Source organism: Triticum aestivum, chromosome 4A, assembly GCF_018294505.1.
Source record: "Triticum aestivum cultivar Chinese Spring chromosome 4A, IWGSC CS RefSeq v2.1, whole genome shotgun sequence".
Lineage (NCBI taxonomy): Eukaryota > Viridiplantae > Streptophyta > Magnoliopsida > Poales > Poaceae > Triticum > Triticum aestivum.
The window spans coordinates 596,723,193-596,731,294 of NC_057803.1; positions in this window are offsets into that span (position 1 = coordinate 596,723,193).

The window sequence follows — 8,102 nt, forward strand, 5'->3', positions numbered from 1 at the left end:
TTTTTTTGTTTTGAATTTTCAATAACTTTTTTTCTCTCCAACCGTGTATTGATTGACGATCAGTTTCAACATTCGCTTTGTTACGACTAATCTATGAAAGTAGATCTCATGTTGACGTGCTTTAGTTTTTTGCACTAATAAACATGTTATAGGCTTATAGCCACTTGTTTACTAGGTTATCACCATGTCACAACCACTAATTTGTTCCTATGTTATAGTTTGAGCATTTTCAGCAGCTTCCAAAAAAACCTCTCCCTGTAAGGGTTTATTGGGGCTCTTCCAATAAATTTATTGGGTTTTACAGGTGTGCACCACTTAGCAAGATCACATAATCAAACTTGTAGTCGGTGCTAATCAAACTTGTAGTCGGTGCAGAGACCGAAAGCAGAATAAAATTCTTCATTGGATGAACGAAATATGTATATGGCAACCGTGTGGCAGATTGCGAAACTGCCACACGCATGCAGCGCCATCAGTTCCTTCCCGATCTCCTTCCTTTCTCGCACGTTCTTTCCGACTGACCTCTCGATTTCTTTCCTTTCCCGCACGCCTTTCGATCTCCTTCCTTTCCCGCATGCCCTCCCTCGATTTTATCGAGTGCCTTCCTAATTTTCGTAATCGTCAATTATGGCACCACGCGCCTTTCTGATTTTCGGCAAAAATAATGCTTGGACCAGGATTTGATCTCTGGTCTGCAGGTAATCAATAAAAGGAGCTAACCACCTCACCTATGATACTCATTGTTGAACAAGCTAAGGGAAATACTCCCTCCTTCCATCTATATAGGGCCTAATGCGTTTTTCGAGGCTAACTTTGACCAAATGTTAGAGCAATAATATATGACATGCAACTTACACAAAGCACATCATCAAATTCGTATGTGAAAGGAGCTTTCAATGATATAATTTTTACATTATGCATGTCATGTAGTATTAATTTTATCAATAGTCAAAGGCGGTCTTGAAAAACGCATTAGGCCCTATATAGATGGAAGGAGGGAGTACTGTTTTTGACATGTTTTTGCCTTCAATATGTTAGCACTGAAAAACTTTTTGTTTCAAGCATCGTGGTAACTTTGATCATTGGGAATAAATTTGTTGAACCCGCCTCCCGATAATTTCTGTAAATAGCACAATAACATTCACGCCATAGACCTGATAATTTAGATACAAACTGAAGGAAATATGCCCTAGAGGCAATAATAAAGTTATTATTTATTTCCTTATTTCATGATAAATGTTTATTGTTCATGCTAGAATTGTATTAACCGGAAACATAATACATGTGTGAATACATAGACAAACAGAGTGTCACTAGTATGCCTCTACTTGACTAGCTCGTTAATCAAAGATGGTTATGTTTCCTAACCATGGACAAAGAGTTGTTATTTGATTAACGGGATCACATCATTAGATGAATGATCTGATTGACATGACCCATTCCATTAGCTTAGCACCCGATCGTTTAGTATGTTGCTATTGCTTTCTTCATGACTTATACATGTTCCTATGACTATGAGATTATGCAAATCCCGTTTTCCGAAGGAACACTTTGTGTGCTACCAAACGTCACAACGTAACTGGGTGATTATAAAGGAGCTCTACAGGTGTCTCCAAAGGTACATGTTGGGTTGGCGTATTTCGAGATTAGGATTTGTCACTCCGATTGTCGGAGAGGTATCTCTGGGCCCTCTCGGTAATGCACATCACTTAAGTCTTGCAAGCATTGCAGCTAATGAGTTAGTTGTGAGATGATGTATTACGGAACGAGTAAAGAGACTTGCCGGTAATGAGATTGAACTAGGTATTGGATACCGACGATCGAATCTCGGGCAAGTAACATACCGATGACAAAGGGAACAACGTATGTAGTTATGCGGTCTGACCGATAAAGATCTTCGTAGAATATGTAGGAGCCAATATGGGCATCCAGGTCCCGCTATTGGTTATTGATCGGAGACGTGTCTCGGTCATGTCTACATTGTTCTCGAACCGTAGGGTCCGCACGCTTAAAGTTACGATGACAGTTTCATTATGAGTTTATGTATTTTGATGTACCGAAGGTTGTTCGGAGTCCCGGATGTGATCACGGACATGACGAGGAGTCTCGAAATGGTCGAGACATAAAGATCGATATATTGGAAGCCTATATTTGGACATCGGAATCGTTCCGGGTGAAATCGGCATTTTACCGGAGTACCGGGGGGTTACCGGAACCCCCCCGGGGGTTATTGGGCCTACATGGGCCTTGAGGGAGAAGAGAGAAGGAGGCAGGAGGTGGCCGCGCGCCCCTCCCCTTCCTAGTCCGAATAGGACAAGGGAAGGGGGGCGGCGCCCCCCCTTTCCTTCCCCTCTTCCTCCTCTTTCCCCCCTTCTCCTTCTCCAACTAGGAAAGAAGGGAGTCCTACTCCCGGTGGGAGTAGGACTCCCCCCTGGCGCGCCCCTCCTTGGCCGGCCGCCCCCTCCCCTTGGCTCCTTTATATACGGGGGCAGGGGGGCACCCTAGGACACAAGTTGATCTTCGTGATCGTTCCTTAGCCGTGTGTGGTGCCCCCCTCCACGATATTACACCTCGATCATATTGTAGCGGTGCTTAGGCGAAGCCCTGCGACGGTTAAACATCAAGATCGTCACCACGCCGTCGTGCTGACGAAACTCCTCCCCGAAGCTTTGCTGGATCGGAGCCCGGGGTGCGTCATCGAGCTGTACGTGTGTCAAGAACTCGGAGGTGCCGGAGTAACGGTGCTTGGATCGGTTGGACCGGGAAGACGTACGACTACTTCCTCTACGTTGCGTCAACGCTTCCGCTTCGGTCTACGAGGGTACGTAGACAACACTCTCCCCTCTCGTTGCTATGCATCACCATGATCTTGCGTGTGCGTAGGAAAATTTTGAAATTACTACGTTCCCCAACAGTGGCATCCGAGCCTAGGTTTTATGGTTTGATGTTATATGCACGAGTAGAACACAAGTGAGTTGTGGGCGATATAAGTCATACTGCTTACCAGCATGTCATACTTTGGTTCGGCGGTATTGTTGGATGAAGCGGCCCGGACCGACATTACGCGTACGCTTACGCGAGACTGGTTCTACCGCCGTGCTTTGCACACAGGTGGCTGGCGGGTGTCAGTTTCTCCAACTTTAGTTGAACCGAGTGTGGCTACGCCCGGTCCTTGCGAAGGTTAAAACAACACCAACTTGACAAACTATCGTTGTGGTTTTGATGCGTAGGTAAGATTGGTTCTTGCTTAAGCCCGTAGCAGCCACGTAAAACTTGCAAGAAACAAAGTAGAGGACGTCTAACTTGTTTTTGCAGGGCATGTTGTGATGTGATATGGTCAAGACATGATGCTAAATTTTATTGTATGAGATGATCATGTTTTGTAACTGAGTTATCGGCAACTGGCAGGAGCCATATGGTTGTCGCTTTATTGTATGCAATGCAATCGCCCTGTAATGCTTTACTTTATCACTAAGCGGTAGTGATAGTCGTAGAAGCATAAGATTGGCGAGACGACAACGATGCTACGATGGAGATCAAGGTGTCGCGCTGGTGACGATGGTGATCATGACGGTGCTTCAGAGATGGAGATCACATGCACAAGATGATGATGGCCATATCATATCACTTATATTGATTGCATGTGATGTTTATCTTTTATGCATCTTATCTTGCTTTGATTGACGGTAGCATTATAAGATGATTCCTCACTAAATTTCAAGATAAAAGTGTTCTCCCTGAGTATGCACCGTTGCCAAAGTTCGTCGTGCCCAGACACCACGTGATGATCGGGTGTGATAAGCTCTATGTCCATCTACAACGGGTGCAAGTCAGTTTTGCACATGCAGAATACTTAGGTTAAACTTGACGAGCCTATCATATGCAGATATGGCCTCGGAACACTGAGACCGAAAGGTCGAGCGTGAATCATATAGTAGATATGATCAACATAGTGATGTTCACCATTGAAAGCTACTCCATTTCACGTGATGATCGGTTATGGTTTAGTTGATTTGGATCACGTGATCACTTAGAGGATTAGAGGGATGTCTATCTAAGTGGGAGTTCTTAAGTAATATGATTAATTGAACTTTAATTTATCATGAACTTAGTCCTGGTAGTATTAGCATATCTATGTTGTAGATCAATAGCTCGCGTTGTTGCTTTCATATGTTTATTTTGATATGTTCCTAGAGAAAAATTGTGTTGAAAGATGTTAGTAGCAATGATGCGGATTGGATCCGTGATCTGAGGTTTATCCTCATTGCTGCACAGAAGAATTATGTCCTTGATGCACCGCTAAGTGACAGACCTATTGCAGGAGCAGATGCAGACAGTTATGAACGTTTGGCTAGCTCAATATGATGACTGCTTGATAGTTTAGTGCACCATGCTTAACGGCTTAGAATCGGTACTTCAAAGACGTTTTGAACGCCATGGACCATATGAGATGTTCCAGGAGTTGAAGTTAATATTTCAAGCAAATACCCGAGTTGAGAAATATGAAGTCTCCAACAATTTCTATAGCTAAAAGATGGAGGAGAATAGCTCAAGCAGTGAGCATGTGCTCAGATTGTCTGGGTACTACAATCACTTGAATCAAGTGGGAGTTAATCTTCCAGATAAAATAGTGATTGACAGAATTCTCTAGTCACCATCACCAAGTTAGTAGAACTTCGTGATGAACTATAATATGCAAGGGATAACGGAAACAATTCCCAAGCTCTTCGTGATGCTGAAATCGACGAAGGTATAAATCAAGAAAAACATCAAGTGTTGATGGTTAATAAGACCACTAGTTTCAAGAAAAGGGCAAAGGGAAGAAGGGGAACTTCAAGAAGAACAGCAAGCAAGTTGCTGCCAGTGAAGAAGCCCAAGTCTGGTCCTAAGCCTGAGACTAAGTGCTTCTACTATAAAGGGACTGGTCACTGGAAGCAGAACTGCCCCAAGTATTTGGCGGATAAGAAGTATGGCAAAGTGAACAAAAGTATATTTGATATACATGTTATTGATGTGTACTTTACCAGTGTTTATAGAAACCCCTCAGTATTTGATACTGGATCAGTTGCTAAGAGTAGTAACTCGAAACAGGAGTTGCAGAATAAACAGTGACTAGTTAAGGGTGAAGTGACGATGTGTGTTGGAAGTAGTTCCAAGATTGATATGATCATCATCGCACACTCCCCTATACTTTCGGGATTAGTGTTGAACCTAAATAAGTGTTATTTGGTTTTTGCGTTGAGCATGAATATGATTTGATCATGTTTATTGCAATACGGTTATTCATTAAAGTTAGAGAATAATTGTTGTTCTGTTTACATGAATAAAACCTTCGATGGTCATACACCCAATGAAACAAGTTCGTTGGATCTCGATCGTAGTGATACACATATTCATAATATTGAAAACAAAAGATGCAAAGTTAATAATGATAGTGCAACTTATTTGTGGCACTGCCGTTTAAGTCATATTGGTGTAAAGCGCATGAAGAAACTACATGCCGATGGGCTTTTGGAATCACTTGATTATGAATCACTTGATGCTTGCGAACCATGCCTTATGGGCAAGATGACTAAAACATTGTTCTCCGGAACAATGAAGCAAGCAACAGATTTGTTGGAAATCATACATACTGATGTATGTGGTCCGATGAATATTAAGGCTTGCAGCAGGTATCATTATTTTCTGGCCTTCACAGATGATTTGAGCAGATATGGGGATATCTACTTGATGAAACATAAGTCTGAAACATTTGAACAGTTCAAAGAATTTCAGAGTGAAGTGGAAAATCATTGTGACAAGAAAATAAAAGTTTCTACGATATGATCGCAGAGGTAGAATATTTGAGTTATGAGTTTGGCCTTCAATTAAAATAATGTGGAATAGTTTCACAAATTTGTGCCACCTGGAACACCACAGCATAATGGTGTGTCCGAACGTCATAACCGTACTTTATTGGATATAGTACAATCTATGATGTTTCTTACCGATTTACCACTATAGTTTTTGGGGTTATGCATTAAAGACAGCTGCATTCACGTTAAAAAGGGGCACCATCTAATCCATTGAGACGACACAATCTGAACTGTGTTTTGGCAAGAAACCAAAGTTGTCGTTTCTTAAAGTTTGGGATTGTGATGCTTATATGAAAAAGTTTCATCCTGATAAGCTCAAACCCAAATCGGAGTAATATGTCTTCATAGGATACCCAAAGGAGACTGTCGGGTACACCTTCTATCACAGATCCGAAGGCAAGACATTCGTTGCTAAGAATGGATCCTTTCTAGAGAAGGAGTTTCTCTCGAAAGAAGTGAGTAGGAGGAAAGTAGAAAACTTGATAAGGTAATTGTACCTTCTCCCTTATTGGAAAGTAGTTCATCACAAAAATCTGTTCTTGTGACTACCACACCAATTAGTGAGGAAGCTAATGATGATGATCATGTAACTTCAGATCAAGTTACTACCGAATCTCGTAGGTAAACCAGAGTGAGATCCGCACCAGAGTGGTACGGTAATCCTGTTCTGGAAGTCATGTTACTAGACCATGACGAACTTGCGAACTATGAGGAAGCGATGATGAGCCCAGATTCCGTTAAATGGCTTGAGGCCATGAAATCTGAGATAGGATCCATGTATAAGAACAAAGTGTGGACTTTGGTGGACTTGCCCGAGGATCGGCAAGCCATTGATAATAAATGGATCTTCAAGAGGAAGACGGACACGGATAGTAGTGTTACTATCTACAAAGCTAGAATTGTCGCAAAAGGTTTTCGACAAGTTCAAGGTGTTGACTACGATGAGAGTTTCTCACTCGTATCTATGCTTGAGTCTGTCCGAATCATGTTAGTAATTGCCGCATTTTATGAAATCTGGCAAATGGATAAACAAAACTGCATTCCTTAATGGATTTATTAAAGAAGAGTTGTATATGATGCAACCAGAAGGTTTTGTCAATCCGAAAGGTGCTAACAAAATGTGCAAGCTCCAGCGATCCATCTGTGAACTGGTGCAAGCATCTCGGAGTTGGAATATACGCTTTGATGAGTTGATCAAAGTATATAGTTTTATACAGACTTGCGGTGAAGCCTGTATTTACAAGAAAGTGAGTGGGAGCACTACAACATTTCTGATAAGTATATGTGAATGACATATTGTTGATCGGAAATAATGTAGAATTATTCTGTAAAGTATAAAGGAGTGTTTGAAAGGAGTTTTTCAAAGAAAGACCTCGGTGAAGCTGCTTACATATTGAGCTTCAAGATCTATAGAGATAGATCAAGACGCTTGGTAAGTTCTTCAATGAGTACATACCTTGACAAGATTTTGAAGTAGTTCAAAATGGAGCAGTCAAAGAAAGAGTTCTTGCCTGTATTACAAGGTGTGAAGTTGAGTAAGACTCAAAGCCCGACCACAGCAGAAGATAGAAAGAGAATGAAAGTCATTCCCTATGCCTTGGCCATAGGTTCTATAAAGTATGTCATGCTGTGTACCAGATCTATTGTATACCCTGCACTGATTTGGCAAGGGAGTACAATAGTGATCTAGGAGTGGATCACTGGACAGCGGTCAGAATTATCCTTAGTGAGATAAGGATATGTTTCTCCATTATGGACGTGACAAAAAGGTTCGTCGTAAAGGGTTACGTCGATGCAAGTTTTTGACACTGATCCAGATGATTCTAAGTCTCAATCTGGATACATATTGAAAGTGGGAGCAATTAGCTAGAGTAGCTCCGTGCAGAGCATTGTAGACATAGAATTTTGCAAAATACATACGGATCTGAATTTGGCAGGCCCGTTGACTAAATTTCTCTCACAAGCAAAACATGATCACTCTTTGGGTGTTAATCACATAGCGATGTGAACTAGATTATTGAATCTAGTAAACCCTTTGGGTGTTAGTCACATGGAGATGTGAACCATCACATAAAGATGTGAACTATTGGTGTTAATCACATAGCGATGTGAACTAGATTATTGACTCTAGTGCAAGTGGGAGACTGAAGGAAATATTCCCTAGAGGCAATAATAAAGTTATTATTTATTTCCTTATTTCATGATAAATGTTTATTGTTCATGCTAGAATTGTATTAACCGGAAACA